We start from the raw sequence: 19,772 nt of genomic DNA on the forward strand, positions 1-19,772 counted from the left end.
CGAAAATAGAAAGTGCATAAGTCGGGAGTGATCGAATGATAGATTTTATAAAAAAATCTTTACCATCGTAGGAAAAGAGCCTCTTAGACCAGATATTGATCCTATAAGAAAAGCGACTAAGAATGCTATGAAAAGCCATAGATTTTTTCTTTCCAACGTAGAGGGGTAACCCAAGATAGTTTTCCAAATTGTCAACCACTCTCATGCGAAGCAAATCACCATAAAGCTGATGTTGGTCTATGAGAGTATTCGGGTTGAAGAACACCATTGACTTGTCCAGGTTTATTTTTTGACCCAAAACCTGCACAAACTCCCTAAGGATTTTCATGAAGACTTCGACTTCACTTTTTTTGTTCCTAATAAAAAGAAGGGCATCATCGACAAAAAATAAATGATTTATGTGAGTGCCATTGTAACAGCACGATTTAGACCCTAATCGGAACGGTGGTTTTGGGGTCATGAATCCGAGTCAAAAAAATAATTAGAAATTATTTTCTGTGTTTATTTTGTGTGAATTTGTATGTGTGTGCTTTAATTTTATCGTTTGGGTGTCCGATTAAATAAAAAGACTTAATCGCGTAAAATGAAAATTTGGTGGTTAATTATAAAAAGGAGCTGAATAGTGGTTGTTCTTTAAATCTTATGTTGCAATTAGACCATTGAAAATTGTATTGGACGGTAATAGCGAAGGTTTATGATGGTTTTAAATTATATTATAAAGGTTATATATGTAATTTAGTTAATAAACTTATATTAAATAAAGGTTTATGATGGTTTTAAATTATATTATAAAGGTTATATATGTAATTTAGTTAATAAACTTATATTAAATAAAACCAAAGTTAATATATTCATTATTTTACATTGTCATCCACCGAAATAATCATCAAAAGAAAGAAATAAAAGAAAGCTAGGTTTTGCCACCTTCCAAGCTTGATTCAAGGTTCGTTCTTACTCGGTTTTTGATAATTTTTACATTTTTGAGATCGTTGCTAAGTTATCTTCAAGACCCATGCTTGAATTTTTTATTTTGGTGAATATTTTGAGTTATGCCATTGTTGAAAGCTTGTGATTTTTATTGTTTGATAATGAAATATTAAATATATGTTTTGGGTTAACATGTTTTGTATTGGAGTTTTTGATGATTTTGAGTAATTAGGACTAAATTGCAAAAATAACAATTTGAAGGACTAAAATACGAAATAAACAAAATATATGGACTTGTATGAATACTAGGAACATTCGGCCTAACATGGGTATAGTGAAATTTTGCTATTTTGTGTTTTGTGCAATACGGACTAAACTGTAAAAAGTGTAAAATATCAAGGGTAAAATGGTAATTTTCCCATTTATGTGTTTTTGGACTAAATTGAGTGAAAATATGTTTGAATGAGTTTAATTTGAATATGTTTAGATTAAGAACCAAAGAAATCGGATTTGGATCGGGGGAAAACAAAAGTTGTCGACTAGCCGTCCCGTTCCGTTTTATATCGTCCGAAGTAAGTTTATAAGCAAATAGACGTACTGAATTTTAATTAAATGAAAATTATATATGCTGAAATGAAATGTGTGATTTAATATATGCAATAGCCGAATGTGAGTTAGCTTGGCAACTATATTTATGAATTCGTTACGATCGAGTTATGACGTCCGAAAGCCCTGTATGAACCTTATGAATAGTTAGGATACATATGTCATGACATAGGATTCTGATATGTGATGTGCAAGTAAGACCATGGCATCAATATGTGATTTCGATATTTGTGTGCAAGTAAGACCATGTCTGGGACAGTGGCATCAATATGTGATTACATGTAAGACCACGTCTGGGACGCTGGCATTGTACGATATATGTGATTATTTGAGTGTCCTATCCAATTCTGAATGGTTCAATGGGCAACGATAAGTTATGAACGAATGTGTAAAGTGAGCTAAATGGCCAGGTATGAATTAGCTTGTTGTCTACTTGAAATAAGGTAAGTAAGTAACTTGATAGTTGTTATAAATTATGTGTGATGCAAATGAAGAATATATGTGAATTTGGTAAGTGTATTCTTCTTGTGGATATTATTGAAATGAATCTTAACTATGTGCATATATTATCATGTATATTAGGCCACATAACTAACATATGTATATGAAGTTATATTTTGATACATGAACTTATGTATTTGAGTGTATGTGGACTAGGTTTTATGATGACTATTTGGCTTTGGAAGATGAATAATAATATATTAACTTGAATATGTGAGCATTCGGCCAAGGTAGGATTTGAGTATGATAATGTATTATTTATAAAATTTGTAAGTTTGAAACTAAGCATGGTAATATTAATGTAATTTCGATTTAGTTTAAAATGAGTTGATTATATCATTGGGTTGTTTATTTGCTTATGACTTACTAAGCTATGATAGCTTACTCTGTGTGTTCATGCTTACTCTGTTTTATAGATTCTTGGATTTCAAGTTACGAGCTCGAGGATCTTCAGCAAAGTTCATCACACTATCTACTGTTTTGGTACATAATAAGTTGAACTTGAATTATGGCATGTATAGGCTGGAATATTTTGTTTATGCATAAGTGGAGCCATGCGAAAATGGCTTAACTTCTATGCTTGAAATCTGTTTTAGTTTAATTATGGTTTAAGTCTATTTTGGTTATTATGCCATGTTCTATGGATAATTATAATTTGTGTTATGTGATCGTATATTGTGGTTGGTTGTTGAATTCGGATGTGGCATGAATGAATCGACTATGTTATACATATGTTTGGTTTTGGTTTGAGCCTATATTGAAAGTGTATCCAAAATATATGATGTTTGTGAAGTTGCTATGTGTTTCGGCCATCTGGTTTATAATGGATGATAATTGAGCTAAGGTAGGTCATGTATTTGTTAGGTAATAGTCAAGACATTTGCATGGTATAAATTTGGTATACAATTATGGACTTTATTAATGATATGAATGACATATGATTTGTTGTTATGATAAGTAAGACACATTGGGACTTAGATTTATATAAGGAGTTTGAGTTAATGATAAAGGATATGTACACTTGGTATTCGGTCATGTCATGTTAGTTGAGTTTTTATATGTTGACATGTATGTATATATGTGTTTATATTATGGTTGACATGTATATGTGCATGGTTATATAGATTCGTTAGTTATTTGTAAGTTTATGAATATGTATAAATGAATTGTGTTAGCCGAATGGACAAAGAAGTGAAATGGGTTTACATATAACTGAATGCTTGTTTTTAATTTGTGTTAATATGCAAAACATATGAATTTTATACAGACTAATATATTAATGCCGCATATATGAATTAATGGGTTAGTAATGAAATTTATTTCAATTGATGTATATCTTGTGTATGCGCATGACTTATATAAAAATAGGTCTAATATTCCAATAATGAAGTTATTTATGTATTATATGTTTTGTATATGTATAAATTGTTTTGATATATTTTGGATTGTGTTTTATTTAAGTTGTGTTGTTGTAACATCCCAAAATAGGGCCTAAACGGAACAGTTGTTGCGAAATCGTGAATCTGAGATAGAAAAGTTTATTTCGATTAATTTTTATAATTTACCAGGTGATTAGATGCATGTGTTAGAGTATCGATGGAAAATATTATAGATAGCATGCTTAATTTGCCTACTAGGGCTTAATTGCAAAAGTTGATAAATATGAGTTTTAGATGCTAAAGGATTAAATTGAATAGTATAATTGAAGTAGAGGTCCTTAAATGGATTTAGACCATTAGGTTTTCATGGACAACAATGGACATGCATAGATAAAAATAGCTAAAGTTTTAATGAAAGGTATTTTAGTCATTTGGTAATTAAAAGATTAAAAAGGGAAAAAGATGACAAAATGTCCAATCTTCTTCATTAGGCTAAAATTTCAAGGGTTTTTCATAGCTAGGGTTTTGTCAAGCTTCCAAGCTTCATAGTAAGTGATTCCAAGCCTCGTTTTTAATGTTCTTTATGTTTTTGATGTCTCGGTAACTTGATTTAGCTTATTCTAGCAATAATTTAACCTAGAACTCATATTTGGAAAAATACCCATAGGTGAAATGTGTTTATTTTGATGTTTTATGGTAGAATATTAAGCTTGAAATTATGTTAAACGGCTTGAGCTGAGTGATTTTAAGTGAAAACGAGTAAAATGACATAATCGGTAAAAATACCTAATGGTCATAAGTACATGTTAGAGTGGGAATTTGATGTTGCCGTAGGTAAATAAATGATCAACATGTCATAAAACATAAGAATTAGGGACAAAGTTTCATTTTCGAGCCTTGGGACAAAAGTGTAAATATGTAAAAGTTTAGGGACAAAATTGTAATTTTTTCAAAGTTAGAGTTAAGGACTATTTTGATAAATGTGAATATTTAATAAGTTCAATTTGCTATTATAGATCAAGAAGAACGAAATTCAGAGTTAGACCGAGGAAAGAAAAAGGTTGACGACTAAATGAAAATATTTGATCGTATTTTGTATCGAGGTAAGTTTGCGGTAAATAAATGCAATGTTTTATTATTTATAATTAATGATGTTACTTTTCAGCATCTATATATTTATTTTATAAATTTATTCCTTGATGATTCAAGTAAGAATTGACGGAGAAATGATACTTAAAAGTCTCAGTTGAACCTTAGGAATGTATAGGATACAAATGTCATGACATTAGAGTTTAAGGATACCAAGTAAGACCATGCCAAGGCATGACATTGGTAAGTTTTACAAGGCAAGGAAATCATGTAAGACCTTGTCAAGACATGGCATTAATAAACTACTATAAGGCAAAGATCCCATGTAAGACCATGCCAAGGTATGGCAATGGTGAGTTCATAAGGCAAGGATACCACGTAAGACCATGTCAAGACATGTCAATGGTAAGTTTAAAAAGGAAAGGTACCCATGTATCCTTAGTATTCCAAATGGTTCAACGGAAAATTCAAAGAGTGTACCAAAAGGGAAGGTAAGATAAGTCCACGTTCGAAAGGTTCAGGTTATCTTGATAATTCATTTAGAATGTAGTTATTTTTTTACATGCAAACTTACTAAGCTTTATGTAACACCCCATACCTGTATCCGACACTGGGACAGGGTTCGAGGCGTTATCGGACTTAAACATTCACAACATGCAAAACCAGGCCACAAAATTTTTGCTCGAAATTAAAACATCTCAAACACATGCATATCGTCCCTTATACAAGCCTTTGAAGCCTATAACATACATCAGGGTGGCTTGGGACTAAACCGAGAACTTTCGACAAACTTTTGACAACATAACCAATTTTCTTGCTTTGGAGAATCACATGCCCATGTGGGTAGGGCCGAGTGGTTAGACACGCCCGTGTGGCTTGGGACACGCTCGTGTGGCTTGGGACATGTCCTGTAACACCCCTTAACCCTATCCCGTAGTCGGAACAGGATTACGGAGTATTACCGGTCACTACAGTTCGATTACGATTAATAAAGAAAGAAAATACAATTCAGTTCATAAAATATATCTTAATGTTCATTTAATGGGTGTAACACCCCGAACCCGAGACCGTCGCCGGAGTCGAACACGAGGTGTTAACAAACTTCAAACCACTTATTTGACATTTCCCAGACAAGCTGCCAATCTGCGTACTAGTAGCTTTAAAAATCATATCTTGAGTTCTGAAACTCGAAATCCAGTTCCGTAAATTTTCCCTGGAACTAGACTCATATACCTATATGGTAGAATTTTTGTAGAATTTTTGGTGGGGCCAATTACTACAGTTTATTAGTTAAATTCTCCCCTATTACAGGGTGCGACTACACTGACCTTCATGCATTACGATTTGGATAAATCCCTGCACAGAGCTTCAATACTGATGCCGTTTGTTTCTATAGAAACTAGACTCATAGAGGAATCTATAAATATATGGCATGACTTCTAATTATCTCTGGTTAATTTATAATGAATTTCCAAATTTGGAACAGGGAATCCAGAAACCGTTCTGGCCCTGTCTCACGAGAACCTGAATATCTCTTAACATACTGTCCATATGATCGTTTCGTTACTTCTATATGAAAATAGACTCATCGAGCTTCGATTACATAATTTATTCACTATTTAATTCCATTCCTAATAATTTTTGTAATTTTTCAATCTCACGTCACTGCTGCTGCCAGCATCTGTTACTGAAGCAACTATGCCTATTTCGTGATTTCTCATTGATCTAACTAGTAATTCATCATACATATCACAAAATTATAATCATGACTAGCCATACCAAAGGCTAATCATTGTCAAACATCTCCCTACTACACTATTTCCATATCATGAATCTTAACACCAAAAATAATCAACCATGACATATGGCATAAAAAAATCGAATTACCAAGACTTACGACCTAACATTATAAAACCAAATCCAACCGAACATTTATGCCATTTTCGCATGGCTAAAAGTTTACATACCAAAGTTCAAACACAACATAATAGCCTATACATGCCGAAATGTTCTCCTAAGCCGACTAAGAAGAAAGTACCAAAACTTGCTAGCTGCTGTGATGACTTCGATGACGGCCCGACCACGCGAAGGAAACGAATCCAAGAAGCCTAAAATAGGTGACAAGGAAAACACCGAGTGAGTATATAACTCAGTAAGTCATAAGCAATGCACTACCATCCATTAATAACATTATCACAAGAGGAAACAAAATGGAACGAGGCTAGTTACTCCATCCACACCGAACCATACCATAGTTCCTTAGGCCTATCGGTTCCATCTCATACCAAGTCATGCATTCACATTCCATATACTAATTGATAGGATATTTGAGGCATTTTCATACATCATTTTATTTTCATTACAATCATACAACTAGACGACCTTTCACCTATTCCACGATAAATCTTATATACGTGACTTCAAGTATAATTGTCACATAGGTTCAAAACTTACCAAGCTCAACTCCAAATATAAACGTAGCGCCTATTAGCCATGAACTCAAGGTACTTACCTTTTCCGCTGTCCAAAATCGACTCGGTAATGTCGCATCCTTAATGTAAATAATTTATAGAAAGTATATATATATAGTGGGTTCGCACACATAGTGCTTAATAATCAACCACGCACACTTAGTGCCATGTACTTTAAACTCGCACACTTAGTGCCATGCATTTCAAGTTCGCACACCTAGTGCCGATCTCACAACCGTGAACACTTATTGCCCGCACACTTAGTGCCGAAAACCAGCCACTCTATAGGCTTCACTTCCTTTTTACATTCGACAAATTTCATCTCTACATACATATACATTTGTATACATTTCATCTCATTAAACACAATTGTATAGGTATTACGATCATTTAAATCAATACCAAAGATATGCTTAATGACTTGCCTTGTGTTAGGTAAAATAGTTCCAAGTCGGCTACTCGATGACCTTCGATTTTCCCTTGTTGGACGCCTCTCCTTTAGAGTCTTGAGCTTAAACAAATAAATTAACTCATTTAACCGCTTTGCTACATATATTGGTATCCACATTTTAATGATTTTATGACATACGAAACGACATGGTAAAATTTTCATCTTGCTACTTTATGTTCTTAGCTATTCGGCTAATAACCTCATGCAATTACCATACTATCAATAATCTAATCACACATGCATATGCATACTTGGACATTCGGTAATCACCTTTGCTAATTTTAAACTCAACATCACATAAGCTCCCAAGTGATGGCCGAATGCTTCATTTGTTACCCAACTAACCATTCAACAACCTCAACCTCATTACCACCCTTTTATGCCAAATTATCTAAGTCAAGATAAGATCATCAACATGCCTAACTATAGCTGAATGTGCAACATTAATCTATCATTTCTATCTCATTTAACACTTAACATTTACCACATATCGATTCACCAAACTCTCCATCTATTCATGCTCTCATATTCGGTCACCCATACCCATACTAACCATATAACTAATTAATCCTAGGGTTAAACACAAGTGCAATATTGAAGCACCATGGCCGAACCTTCATGAAGTTGCTAAGACCCCTCATTTCTACTCCTCACACACTCTCACATCCAAACCTTTTTATTAAACACTCAAGCTCAATCATCTTCATGCCTCATCACCACAACATCAAAACACCAACCAAGAAAGACAACACCCATGGCCGAATATCATCTCCGTCACATAGCAAGATTTAGACCATGGGCTAGGTAGAACTCAAACTAACAACTAAAACATGCATGCATCTCATGGAACATCATCAAACATACCTTAGCCTAGTTACATGCATGGCCGAATCTCTTCAACCTTTCTTCTTCCTTCCTCCTTCAAATTTTCGGCCAAGGTGTTAAAGGATGAACACCCTTTCTTTTTTTTTTTCTTTTCTTTGTCTAGTTACGGCAAATGGAGGGGGGAGATGGATGAGACAACTTTGTTTTCATCACCCCTCCCTTTTCATTACTTAATTACTAACCCTTTATTTATTCTTTCTAACATAACACACTAAGCCAACATGTTCCCAACATGTTTCCACCCATAGCATGGCCGGCCACTAGCTCAAATTTTGGGTAATTTGACATGCAAACCCATCATTTTCATAACATGCATTAATAGGCCACTTCACATTTGCCTAGCACATTTCTAAATTTTCTCACATAAGTCCTATTTAATAAAATTCACTTACAATTAACAAAATTCAAACATGAAATTTTCACACATGCATATATACATATAATAAGCATAAATATGATGGCTAATTATTATTATGACTCGGTTTTGTGGTCCCGAAACCACTTCCCGACTAGGGTCAATTTTGGGCTGTCACAATGGGCCCTCGAGACTTAAAATGTATGTTAAAACCAAACCAGGACTCAATCGGAAGCTTATAAAAATTTTCATAAAATTCTTAAAATTTCCCTTTAATGAACAGTACCACCGCCCGTGTGGCTTATGTGACACGCCCATATGGCCACACCGTGTGGCTTACACGGCTTGAACACGCCCGTGTCCTCTACCCTTGGAGCTCTCTGACTTTTACCTATGAACAAAGTAATTTCACACGGCCAGGACACACGCCTGTGTGCTCAACTCGTGTGGCAATCTGTTTTGTAGCATTTTAGGTGCAGGGGACACACGGTCTAACAACATGCCTGTGTGCAAGCCATGTGTCTCACACGGTCCGGTCACATGCCTGTGTGCTAGACCTGTGGACTCAAAATGAGCCTTAAACATCAAGTTTACCAACCCTCCAATTCAATAACACCAAACAATCTAAAAACCAATCATTCAATCATTTTGAATCGTATTTGAATTTAACCAAATCATGACCAACAAGTCATTTTATGAACCTCTGGAATGGATCTTTTTAAATAATTCACATACATTATCAATTAGTTCAAATTCATTTCAATTACGCCTATTCATACAATATATCATTACCAAGCTTAATTCTACTTATTTCATCATTATAATGACGGCACTAAATGATACACATAAACATCCTAAGTACATGCCATTACCAACAATTAACATATTTCACCTTATGGAGTTCGAGATCGGCCTGGGATGCTGATTCGACGGTCTATCTTTAACCTAACCTACGCACAGAAAGAAACCCTACGCTAAGTGTGAACTCAGTGGTATCTCTATAATCCGAACACTTAATAATATGAAAAAATAACATTAACATAAAAATCATATATCCTTCACATTTATATAATTATTCAATACATAGATAAATTCCTTGTAACTAATTCAATTCTTATTATCTATTAATCCGAAATAGCTTTTGATAATAAATTCACCAACCATTGAACAATGATACTCTTCATTCATATTCAATTCAAAGATACTTAACTCATGTGTCTTATTCATACTTCAGTTCACTATTCAATATCAATAAATATTATTCAACGATTCAATTATCAATAAATATTCTGTGTTTATCCATTCTAGTAACAGTCAGTATTCTCAATATTAATCACTTTATCAATATCATTCAGTAACGATCAATTGTTCAGTATCAGTCAATTATTCAGTAATTGTCAACATCATTCAATTGTTCAGTAAAGTAATTTACCCCCTATTAACATACTCGGACCTAGACGGATACATGAATCCAACCCACACACCGGGATAACATACAGTGTTTCATCGGCCAAAGCCAAAATACACCGTAACGGTAACAGTAACAGTAATAGTAACAGTAGTAGTAACGGTACACAGAGTACCTTATCAGAATAAATCCGGAACAGTAACAGTAATAGTAAGGTACGGGGTACCTCTTAGGAATGAATCTGGAACAGTAATAGTAGTCGACACTTATAATGTCTCATCGACACAAAGTCGGAGTATCCCTGAACACTTCCAATCCTATGGCATGCCAATATCTGACTTAGCCCAATACTGTTAATAGGGTTTTCGGTTCACTTTCTTAATTCAATATCATTTTCAATTTATTTATCATCAATTCAATAAATTTAACACATTCCAAATCAATCCATTTCAATCATAAAATCCAATAATTCATACTTTAATTACTTACAAAAATATTTAATTAACATACAATAATTAATAATCAATTTCACCTTTCAATGCATTACCCTACACATTAAGTAATAAATTCAACAATTTCCGAGCTAACCCTCGTTAACTTCGTCTTTTCCTTTCTTAGTCGAGTTTTTCGGCACCCTGTTAGCTACAGAATTAATACAATTCATGATCATTAATAAAGTACAATTTTCACATTGAATGTTTCAAATTTTATTCAACTTTTGTCTAAATTCCAATTTAGTCCCTAAACCGAGACTAACTTTTATTCTTCACATTTAACTCAATATTTCCATTCAATTTCCACTTTAAACTAATTTCATGATAAAACCATAATTTTGAAATTCTTTCAATTTAGTCCCTACTATTCAAAACTTATGATTTATTTTACAATTCAATCCTTATTTCACTTCTAACTTGAAATTCTATCAATTTAACCTCTAATTCTTCAATTTATTCAACATGAACAATATCTAAAAATCTAATAACTTTCAAAATATTAACTTAATTTCATCAAAACCTTATTCCAAAGCTTCTAAAACATCAAAATTAAGTAAAAAGGGCTTGATTGACTTTCCTATTAAAGTTTAAAGCTTTAAAATCCCATTTTTCCTTTTATTTTTCTTTCTTTCCTTCCTTTCCCCTGTTTCGTCTCATATTCTATTTCTTTTTCTTTCTTTTATTTACTTTATATATATATAATATAATAATAACAATAATAAATATCTATAATAAAAATCTATTTAATAACAAATACTTATTTTACATTTGTACACACATATAATTTACATTTTTCTATCATCACCACCACACACTTGTCCTTATTTTATTTATTTTCTTTATTTAATTAATATACAATAATAGTATTTACTTAAATAATAAATAAATACATACATGTATTACAAATATATGTACAATATTTATTACACATGTATTTTATTTTTATCACACACTTGGCATTCACTTTGGCTTATTTACTTATTTAGTCCCTTCAATTTTCTTTATTCTATAATTAAACTTTCACACTATATTCAATTTAATCCTTTTATCCAATTATCCTTAATTTAAGCTAATTCACTTCATTAAACTTTAATTAACCACTCATTTAATTTCGTAAATATTTTTAATAAATATTTACGAATCCATTTTTCAAAAATGGAGACCCAAAAATTCACTTTCTGATAACAGTAAAATTTAGGTCATTACACGCCCGTATCCTCCGTTCGTGTAACTCTCTGCTTATGACGTCATCTAAACAAATTGATCCACATAGTCAAGCCACACACCCATGTGCTAGACCGTGTCCTCCACACGGCTGAGACACATGGCTGTGTCTCTGCTTGTGTGGCCAACACTTAGGCTATTTTCCAAGCCGTATGTTGTCCTTAATTCTTTCCCATACTTTAGACATCATTGACCCAACTTATAGCATCAATTTAATAGTTAATCGACCTTGACAAAGATTCAAATAAATAATTTGCATATTGTCTTACATGTGTTTATTACCCAGCATTTAATCTATACACATTCTACAATTGTCCATGTTTAATCATTATCAACTTACTACTAGGCCACATATTCATTCCATGGCCGCGACCACCTCAAATGGTTCTAGGACATTAATCACATACATGTGTTATACTAATTATTCATAGCAACCAATTATAATCACACGACATGCATTAACCCATAGAAGGAATAATTAGGCTTACAAGCCATAACCATAATAAGCCACATCTCATGGCTATATACAATAGATCAATATAAGCCTGTACATTTGGCTAATCATAACATCATCTAATGCAAAAACTAGTCCTTATACATGCCACTCACTTGAAAGTGTTTAATACACGTATGGGAATACTCTGGAGTTGATAGCTTGATAGTGTGATGCTGCCTCCGACGATCTCCAACCCCGAGCCAACCTGAGAACACTAAGGAAATGGAGAGGAGGGAGTAAGCTTCAAGCTTAGTAAGTTCATCTGAAAATAATAAGCATTATAACAACATGTTTCCTTAGGCAATCAACCATAATGACACTTTTACTCATATTCTGGTTAAGCTATTTTCTCAAGTCATAGTTATTAATTTATTTATTTTTGGAGTTACAGAACTCCAAATTAAGACCTGTTAATTTTCAATGAAACAAGTCTCATTTATCTTCTTACAATAAAATTTCTAGAATTTTTGGTCTAGCCAATAAGTACAGTTTATTATTCAAAGTCTCCCCTATTTCACAATTTGACAGCTTCGACCTTACTTCACTAAAGTTTATTTATCTCATAGTACGAGACTAAGATAATGTTCCTGCCTCTTTATCCTGAAAGTAGACTCATCAAGGATTTCATTCATATGATTCCTAACTCATAATTATTTTTGTACAATTTTTAGTAATTTTCCCAAATTAAAACAGGGATTCCGAACTCATTTTGACTCTGTCTCACAAGAATTTAAATATCTCATCATGAAATTCCTTTACTAGCACCATTTCCTTTATCTAAAACTAGACCCAATAAGATTTAATTTCATATTTTATTCAGCCTCTAACTCAATTTCCACTATTTTTGGTGGATTTTCAAATTCAGACTATTGTTGCTGTCTAAAACTATTTCAGTGCAAATTCATAGTAACTATAATAAGCTCATTGATCATGGACTCATCATTTCATGAAACCCATTTCTCATTACACAATGTAAGTTAACATGATATTACAACACAATTCATAATCATAAGCATAAGCATGGTTCATATTTCAAACCTTTTTACTTGTTTATCATGTATACACATACATATGCATGATTTTGCTTACTCATCATTTATCACATTTCAATAAGGCATCACTTATGAGTATAATGTACGTACTTGCACATATTCGTAGCATATCAATTAACTTTACCTTTATCACTGCACCCATCTCGGGACTTTCATCGCATTATTCTTTATAATACCCGTTGAATTTACCGTCAAGTCATACAATTGATCATCTCAAGTACGCACTCCCGTGAACCTCACATCTTACGGTGGGATTACCAGTCCAGGCTAAATCCCCTACAATGACATATACTCAAATGAGATTGGATCTGAATTACCAGTCCTGGCTAAATTCAGATCCTAATCGAATTATCCATCCGGGCTAAATCCTTAATGCACACATATTCTTCGGGAGGCTTGATCACTCAAGGAACACCCGCCCGAGCTAGATCCTTTTTGATATTTGAGATCAACGGATTACCCGTCTGGGCTAAATCATTTTTTGCAACACATGCAGGATCTCAAGTCATGTAAGCCGTGGTTTATTCATCGGATTTCCCTTTTTATTCAACCGGGATTTTCTCTTTTCATCAAGCATCTCATTATGCATAGCTAATCATGCAAAGTACATCCAATTCAACACATTCCCATGTTTATTTAGACATTAGTCCATGAAATAAACATGGTATTGCATATAATTATATTTAGGCATTTCTTACAATATATAATCTTTACATCAACTAAATAAATATCCATCACACTATGCTAACACATCAATTTAAGTTCAAGTATGAACAATAACATTGTTGTATTATCATTGACATATGAACTTTCCTCGGTTTCGAGTACGACTATTTATTTCGAGTTTGTGCTTAACCTTGTTCAACCTTGTTCTAAGCCAGAATCTTGTTTTCCTTGATCTGTAATATCACATTTAGCCTACTAATTAGTCACATTATTCATATGAGTCCAAAAATCATATTTTTACAAATTTGCATTTTGACTGCTTAACTTTCACATATTTGCACTTTTTCCCCAATGCTCGTAAAATGATTTTTATTCAATTTCCTTGCATTTCAAGCCTAGCCAAATCATTTTCATAACTATGGCAGACCCCAATTTCCGCTAAATCACCCTTTTATGACTAATTTATAACTTTTATGATTTCGTCCTTTTTAAGCATTTTTACTAAAAATCACTTAGCAAAATTTGTTTATTATACACTGAGCCTTCATATTCTACCATTAAACATCAAAATACATGCATATCATTCATGGGTAAATTTTTAAACATAAACCTTAGTTCAAAATAATGGTAGAAATGAGTAGAGCATGTTACCGAGATTTTAAAAATGTAAAGAACATCAAAAAAGGGGCTTGAATGCACTTACTATTGAGCTTGGAAGCTTGAAAACCCTAACCATGTCTTCTCCCATGCAATATTCGGCCATAGGTAGAAGATGGACAAAAAATTTGGCTTTTATTTTGTCTTTTAGTCCATTTAATGACCAAATGACCAAAATGCCCTTTTAGCCTTTCTCTAAAATTTTATCCATCCAAGCTCATTTTTGTCCAAAATTTTAGAACTTGGTCAAATTCTATTTAAGACCCTCTAATTAAAAATTCAATTCAATACCATACTAAAAACTTCTAGAACTCATATTTTGCAATTTATTCAATTTAGTCTTTAAAGCTTAATCGAGCACCTTAGACATAAATTTTCTTCACAAAAGTTTCACATAAGCATGGAAACATATCATAGACCTTATAATAATCATAAAATTATTTCTACTTCAAATTTCTGGTCTCAAACCACTGCTCCGACTAGGCCCTAATTCGGGATGTTACATTTCTCCCCCCTTTAATGATTTTCGTCCCTGAAAATTTTACCAAAAGAGTGGTTTAGTTCCTCATAATCTTTACTATCTCATAATTAGTGCTAAAGAACTTTTACTTTAGCCTTCATTAAAATCTGGGGTCTTATTTAGCTTTCCTAATAACTCATGATATATAAAAGTCCGAATCTCAATCCAATTAACCAAGACTAGCTTTCCGAGAAATCTGATAATCTCATAAATACATGATTCCATTAGCCTGTTGGGTAGATTTAACATTTACCAAAACGATTTACGAATTTCATCATATGTCAACCAGAAATCCATATATCCTTTTTCTCTTCCAAATATAAGAGTAATCCAGACAAGAAATCCATAATCATCTCGTTCTCATTTCCATTCTAATATCACTACTGACGAAGATCGTTTTGATATTAACCAATGTTCAGCGATAGTCCTGATAACCTTTCATGTATTCAATTACAAAGATCAGAAATGTCTAATTCTAAACTCGATCATCAATGTATTACTCCTGTGATATTTCTTGCAAACTCTCTACATAAGCCCAATTTTTTTTTATCTGAAGTACTTGTAACCATATTTTTCCCTTCTCAGGGATCAGGTAATAACCAACTTAAGTCATTTGCACAATCTCACACCCAATTCTCTTTATGATAGTAGATACATTAGCCATCCCATTGATTTATTGACTTAGAACACAACACAATTTATTCAATAACACATTATTGAAATTCAAGAAGTTTTTGTTCAGCGCATACTCCATCGATTCAAAGACTTTGGTCAATAACGTTCTCGTTCATTCAAAGCTTTAATGACATGTAATAGACCATTCAACTTTCACAAGATGAAAAATTTATCACTTAGAATAACTTTAAATCGTAACAAGGTCTTCTAAGATATATCCACTTTTCATTCAGACTATCTATCTTTTACCCGAAAAGAGGTAAAATCTTGTTCCCAGACACTAATACCTTATTTAATCTTTCAAATAATAATCAATACCACTTGAACCACTAAGTCGGTATTAATCATCAATAAATGACATTTTAAGAGATCCTCTTTTTCAGTTGATAGGATCGTTTGATATGAAACCATTCAAAGCTCACTTATCATACTAGCGAAAGTCCATTTCAATTGCATTAGCTCAAGATAACAAAAATGCCTCAATTGAATGCATTAGCTTTGATTAACTTACTCGAGGAAAGGAATCTACCATACAAACTGAAACTGCAATTTCATCATTTATGCCTTTATTGATATCAGTTCTTTACATGAAAATTTAGAGAAATCCAGATACGGGGGTCATCACGTTACTATAATCAACCTAGACGCATGTTCATAATCGACATAGTCATCATAAGTTGAAGAACATACCTTGGATACAAGTGATCATTGGTAATTTACGAGATGAAGATAACAAGAAAAACCAGAATAAAGAAATTCGAGAGAGGAATCCAAGATAAAGATATCCAAGGTACAATAATCCAAGATACCATATCATAATGAAAGACCCAAAAAAATGTTCATAAGAAAAATATGAAGGATCTTGATAATTCTTCAGAGAAAAGAAGTCCAGAAGAATACATCAATCCAACCCACTAGGATTAAATGCAATAAGGATAATATACCTTCCCATATATGTATATTGAATAGAGCATCAATTCATGCGTATTATTTCATAAAGTCCCATTAGATGGAATGTAATGGAATGCTAGAGAGACATAGAGCAATACAGATTATATACCAGTCGGGCTATCAATACATTCTATACATCATGATTAGAAAGCACTCCCATAAAACAATGATTTTATCAGTAGGGCAGTAACCGTAAAAATATTTCCGAGAATAGTTAAACATGCATAATACCTCAGAAAGGACTGCCATAATCTGGTATCTTACCTTTCAACATTGTTCCTTCAATTATTTCTGCCATCATAAATCTCACATTATGCTTTTCATTAAAGAAGTTCAATTCTGAAGAAATTTCTAGTTAATACATTTCCTAACATCTTACCTTACTAGTCCTATCGTTTCTTATCAATCCAATTAAATCTCTGATCATGTTCATAATCATTCTATAGCTGAACCCTTTGGTATCATGCTTGTGAACTTATTCAATACGAATCTTGTGAAATTCCTTCACAAAACACAACTCTGGTAAGGGGGTGGGGTTGTAAGATCCCTAATTCATTTCTCATACTCAAATACATATATCACTAGCTCATTATCAAAGTAACATTTTCATAAGCATATCATTCACTTCAGGCAAACTTTTATTCACGTTCGTATGACAAGAATTTTTCAATTATCTTATTTAAAAAAGAATATTTTTGTATGCATTCTATGTGTTTTGGACAGCTTACTAATCTCATTCATTTAATCAAAAAAATCCTGCATATAACTTTTTATAAAGGCCAAACAAACATGGACAAATACATCACAGTTTAAACTTTCATCTCATATGTTATCGTGTACATATCATGAACTTTTATTCATACTTTTCTAATTTTAAGCTCATCATAACTGTACTTTTCCATAACCTTAGCTTCTCATCAAACATGGTTGGTATAGCTCTGTTGGAGGGCACCTTTGTCTAAAAAGGATGACTCTCATTCTCGTCAGGAGACATCACACTATCACGGGTTTGTGGCATGTATAGCTAGACTTTCATGCAGGCTAGGTTAGTTTGAGAACCAACTAAACCATAGCTTTGATACCACTAAATGTAACATCCCTTACTCATATCCGACGCCGGGATAGGGTTCGAGGTGTTATCAGACTTAAACATTCACAACATTGAAAACCAGGCCACAAAAGTTTTTCCCAACATTAAAACATCTCAAACACAAGCATATCATCCCTTATACAGGCCTTCGAAGCTTGTAACATACATTAGGGTGGTTCGAGACTGAACCGAGAGCTTTCGAAAAACTTTTAACAACTTAACCAATTTTCTCGCTTTGGAGAATCAGACGCCCGTGTGGGTTGGGCCATGTGGTCATACACGCCCATGTGGCTTGGGACACGCCCGTATCCTCAACCTGTGTAACTCTCTCTTTATGAGATTAGCCACACAAATTGATCCACACGGTCAAGTCGCACGCCCGTGTACTAGACCATGTCCTCCACACGGCTGAGACACATGGTCGTGTATCTACCTGTGTGGCCAACACTTAGGCTATTTTCCAAGCCTTATGTTGTCCTTAATTCTTTCCCATACTTTACACATCATGGACCCAACTTATAGCATCAATTTAATGGTTAATCGACCTTGACAAAGATTCAAATAAATAATTTTCATATTGTCTTACATGTGTTTATTACCCAACATTTAATCTCTACACATTCTACAATTGTCCATGTTTAATCATTATCAACTTAATAATAGGCCAAATATTCATTCCAGGGCTGCGGCCACCTCGAATGGTTCTAGGACATTCATCATATACATGTGTTATACTAATTATTCATAGCAACCAATTATAATCACACGACATGCATTAACCCATATCAGGAATAATTAGGCTTGCAAGCCATAACCATCATAAGCTACATCTCATGGCTATATACAGTAGATCAATATAAGCTAGTACATTTGGCTAATCATAACAATATCTAATGTAAAAACTAGTCCTTATACATGCCACTCACTTGAAAGTGTTTAATACACGTATGACAATACTCTGGAGTTGATAGCTTGATATTGTGATGCTGCCTCTGACAATCTCCAACCCTGAGCCAACCTGAGAACACTAAGGAAATGGAGAGGAGGGAGTAAGCTTAAGGCTTAGTAAGTCCATCTGAAAATAATAAGCATTATAACAACATGTTTCCTTAGGCAATCAACCATAATGACACTTTTACTCATATTCTGGTTAAGCTATTTTCTCGACTTGTAGTTATTAATTTATTTATATTTAGAGTTAAGGAAATCAAAATTAAGACCCGTTAATTTTAAATAAAACTAGACTAATTTTTATTATTACAATAAAATTTCTAGAATTTTTGGTCTAGCCAATAAGTACAGTTTATTATTCAAAGTCTCCCCTATTTTGCTATTTGACAGCTTTGACCTTACTTTACTAAAATTTATTTATCTCATAGTACGAGACTCAAATAATGTTCCCGCCTCCTTATATTGAAAGTAGAATCATCAAGGATTTCATTCATATGATTCCTAACTCATAATTATTTTTGTACAATTTGTAGTAATTTTCCCAAATTAGAACAAGGGATTTTGAACTCATTCTAACTCTATCTCACAAGAATTTAAATATCTCATCATATGACATTCCTTTACTATCACCATTTCTTTTATATGAAACTAGACCCAATAAGATTTAATTTCATATTTTATTCAGTCTCTAACTCAATTTCCACTATTTTTGGTGGATTTTCAAAGTCAGACTATTGCTGCTGTCCAAAACTGTTTCAGTGCAAATTCATAGTAACTATAATAAGCTCATTGATCATGGACTCATCATTTCATGAAACCCATATCTCATTACATAATGTAAGTTAACATGATATTACAACACAATTCATAATCATAAGCATGAGGATGGTTTATCTTTCAAACCTTTTTACTTGTTTATCATTT

Source organism: Gossypium hirsutum, chromosome A02, assembly GCF_007990345.1.
Source record: "Gossypium hirsutum isolate 1008001.06 chromosome A02, Gossypium_hirsutum_v2.1, whole genome shotgun sequence".
Classification (NCBI taxonomy): Eukaryota; Viridiplantae; Streptophyta; class Magnoliopsida; order Malvales; family Malvaceae; genus Gossypium; species Gossypium hirsutum.